Genomic DNA, 4,488 nt, shown 5'->3' with positions numbered 1-4,488 from the left:
ACATATATATGAACATATTTGCATATGTATGAATATATAGACAGATATGTATGTATATATGAATAGTATGTATTGATATACACAAATATATGTATATATACATATATATACATACACACATGTGTGCGTACGTATGTGTGTATATACACACAAATATATATATCTTTATATATGTGTACACACATTTATATATATACATATATATGCACACAAATACACCCACCCACACATATACATATGTGTGTTTGTGCTTGTATATAAAAATATATATATAGTGTTAATCTATATACATATATACATATATATATATACATATATATATGTATATATAAATATATACGCACATATATATATCTGTGTGTGTGTGTCTTTGTGTGTTTGTGTGTTTGTTTGTGCGCACGTATACAAAAATATAAATACATATACATGTATATATATGCATATATATACATACACGTATAGGTATATACTTTTTCTATAGCTACACACACATATATATATATATAAATACACGTATAGGTATATACTTTTTCTATAGCTACACCACACATATATATGTATGTATATAAATATATATTTATATATATATACATATACATATATACATATATGTATACATACATATATATATATATATATATATATATATATATATATATATATATATATATATATATGTATGGGAGGGAGGGAGGGAGAGAAAAAGAGTATATATATATGAATATATATGCACATGCATATGTATGTATCTTTACATATAAACACCAAACCATTACCACACACATTTACATAATGGCTTTTTATCAAAGTATGAAAACGACCTATGCCACATACTTCAACTCGAATAGCGGCACATCCACACACCTGTGCATGTTCATTGGCGGTTCAAACGTGACCACTTTAATACTCGTAGTCATCAGTGTGGATATTGCTTATTAATCATCCCAGTTGCGACGCTGAGGACATATTTGCTGATTCGTCTGACCATACGCATATTTTTATCCTCTCCCTTTCTTTTAGCCAAACCGTATTTCTACCGCCGTATTTAGTCCGCTAAGGTCGCTCTGTTTTCAGAGTAGCCAAATGTATATACAGCCGTAATTAGTCTGTTAAGGGTTATCATCAGCGGAATTAATTCATCATTTAAATTATATGCCTCGGAGAAGACTAGAGAAGATATGTATGATATTATGGTTTAAATATCAATCCCGTTTTAGTGACTTATTTTTTTTCCTGAGAAGACTTATGTACAATGGACTGAGGACTTACAAGTACACCAGGGTAGGAGATGTCATGGAGTTGCTTGACATCCAGGAACTTTAATTTTCTACTGAAAAGCAGGATTATCTGTAAGTTGCTGCAGCTCAGCATCATTGGCTTGGTCTGCCTCAATTGCTGCATAATCAATGAGGGAAGAATTGACAGCAGAGATATTGCGGGACAGGGCATCAACTGGAGTATTATCTTGACCTTTCATGTACTGGATGTCTAGTGAACCATGAAATGAAATAAATATGACGAAGTTGTCGAGGAATGTAGGTAGACTTGTTGGTGTTGCAAATGATAAGAGAGTGGCTTGTGGTCGGTGAAGATGTGGAACTTCCTACCTTCTACTAAATTCCGAAACTGTTTGATTGATTTATAAACAGTTGAAAGTTCTCAATCAATTGTGCTACAGTTCCGTTCCGCATTATTTAGTTTATTTGAAGAAAAGGCTAAAGGTTTCCATCCACCTTCCACATATTGTTGCAGAACAGCTCTAACGCCAGTGTTGGAGGCATCAGTAATGATTGGAAAAGCTGAGTGTAATTACTACACTGAGGACTTGCTTGGCAGCATCGTAGGCAATATCAGCTTCAGGAGTCCAGGGAACAGCAATTGACTTACTTCTCTTTCATGGTCTGATTATGGAATAAAGAGGTTGGAGAAGTGGAGAACACTCCGGAATGAATCTATTGTAGTAGTTAATCATCCCTAGGAATTCCTTGAGCTGGCGCTGTGTAGTTGGTCAAGGAAACTGTTGAATAGCCTCAACATTTGACAGGAACTAGAGTGATACCTGCAAAAACTGTGTGGCTGAGAATATCAACAGAAGAAATTCCATACACACTTTTGTCTACATTAATTTGGATACTGTAGTCATTCAGACATTTGAAGACTTGCATCAGGTGATCCTGATATTCAGCAGTATCCTTACTGGCGATGAGTAGATCATCAACATAAGCAAAGATGGTAGATGGTAGTCCTCGTAAAACTGGAATGTTTGTGCAGCATTCTTCAGTGCGTTTGTTGTTCTTACAGAGACGTGGCTAAACCTATATCGGCTGACGGCGGTACAAGTCCCTGAAAGCTCAGGATGATGTCTCTTGGCCAAGCCGCATTTCTACCGCATTATGTAGTCTGCTCTGATTTCAGAGTAGCCAAACTGTATATACAGTCGTAATTAGTCCATTAAAGATTATGATCAGTGGAAGACAAGGCTAGAGAGGTTATTTCATAAATTTAAGGTTTAGATATGAACCCCGTGCCTATTTCTTATTCCTAAGACTTCTGTACATGGACTGAACACTTACAAGTACTTTTGACAATATAACTATCCAAATAAACCAACATATATTAGTTAAACTTGAAAAGATAATATATTTTACAAAGTACAGATATCAATAGAATTTACTGTATGAAAAAGAAATAAGAGTAAATCAGAAATTCATGATTAGGCGATTTTAGAGGAGACTATGATATAACTATATTTCAGAGGAGGCTACGATATTACTACATTATCCCCCTCCTGACGAGACAGGAATGATACAGATTTCTTTGGTTGAACATACAAAGGCTGGACATGGTAGTTAGGTACATCTACCAGATAGTCAGGTTTAACACGATTACAGTTGATGGTAACACATCTATGTATCTATCTAGCTATTCCTCTGCATCTCTCTGTCTGTCTCCCTGTCTCTCTCTCTCTCTTTGTGAAGAAGGTAGTAGGCCTACTTCAAAATATCTAATCTCATTATAGCATTTATTAGGTATGATCGCTTATTTAATTATTTTATAAAACGGCTATTAGACATCATTTCTTATTAAATGCGGTGCACATATATATATATATATATAAGCATATATATATAAATATACATATATACACATACATTTACATACACATATATCTATATACACATATACATGTATATATATATATTATAATATATATATATATATATGTATCTACATACACATTCACACATATATATAAATAAATGTACATGTATATATATGTATACATATATATACGTACATATATATACGTATATGCATCTACATATACATATACATACGCACACACAAATATATATACATATATAAATATAAATGTTTACATATCTATGTGTATATATTTATGCATATATTTATGTATATATATAAACAGTCAAACCTTTTTTTTTTTTGGTATGCTTCAGCGATTACTGTCGGAGGGCAAATTAAATTCATCCATGACTTAACAATAAAGAGCGCTTGCTCTCGGAAACCCAGTTTTTAAAATTGAAAATCTGATTAACACTCTACTATAATTTTCTGGAATACAGTAACGTGAAAATGACAAACATCTCCTAACTCCACTACACAAGGCTAAAAAAAAAAAAAAAGTCCAGTGAACGAGGCCTTGGAGATACACTTAACCAGCACACTTACCTGCTTGAAGGTACGAGAGTGTTCTGAGCTGACCGGGCTTCTCCCTGCCTTTAAATTCCCGTAAACATCACATGTGTCCTGGTTCTTGGGGTGGGGGTGCAGAGGAGAGGGAGAGGGACGTGTGTGGGGATGGAGGGGAGGGGCCGTGAGTGGGAGTTTAGGTGGGGAAAAGGGGCGTGAATAGGGAGGTGCGTGAATAGGACGGGTAGGAGCAATAGCGAAGGCCGAATCAGGTCACGTAGTTATTATCATGTGTGATGCATAGCTTATTTTGTACAAGTGTTAGAATAATACTAACACCTTTGATTAGGTGTACGTAGAAATACGTAGATTTTGGAAATTACATTCAACTAGATTTGCTAGGCTCCAAATTTTATTACCAATACGAACATACGCCAATCGAGGTGAAGTTCACCTATACATATATATATATATATATATATATATATATATATATATATATATATATATATATATATATATATATATATATATATATATATGTACGTATGTGTGTGCGTGTGCGTGTTTCTCTTTCCTCTCTCTCTATATATATTGTATATGCATATATATATACGAATATGTGTGTGTGTGTGTTTGCAATATATATATTTATATGTATGTATATATACATATACATATATATATATATGCATATATATACATGCATATGTTGTACACACACACACACACACACACATATATATACACATATAAGATCTACTACTATATATAATATATATATATATATATATTATATATATATATATAGGATGTTGATATGTATAATATAGG

This window comes from Penaeus monodon, chromosome 4 (genome assembly GCF_015228065.2).
Source record: "Penaeus monodon isolate SGIC_2016 chromosome 4, NSTDA_Pmon_1, whole genome shotgun sequence".
In the NCBI taxonomy this organism is placed as follows: domain Eukaryota; kingdom Metazoa; phylum Arthropoda; class Malacostraca; order Decapoda; family Penaeidae; genus Penaeus; species Penaeus monodon.
This window is presented reverse-complemented; position numbering follows the sequence as displayed.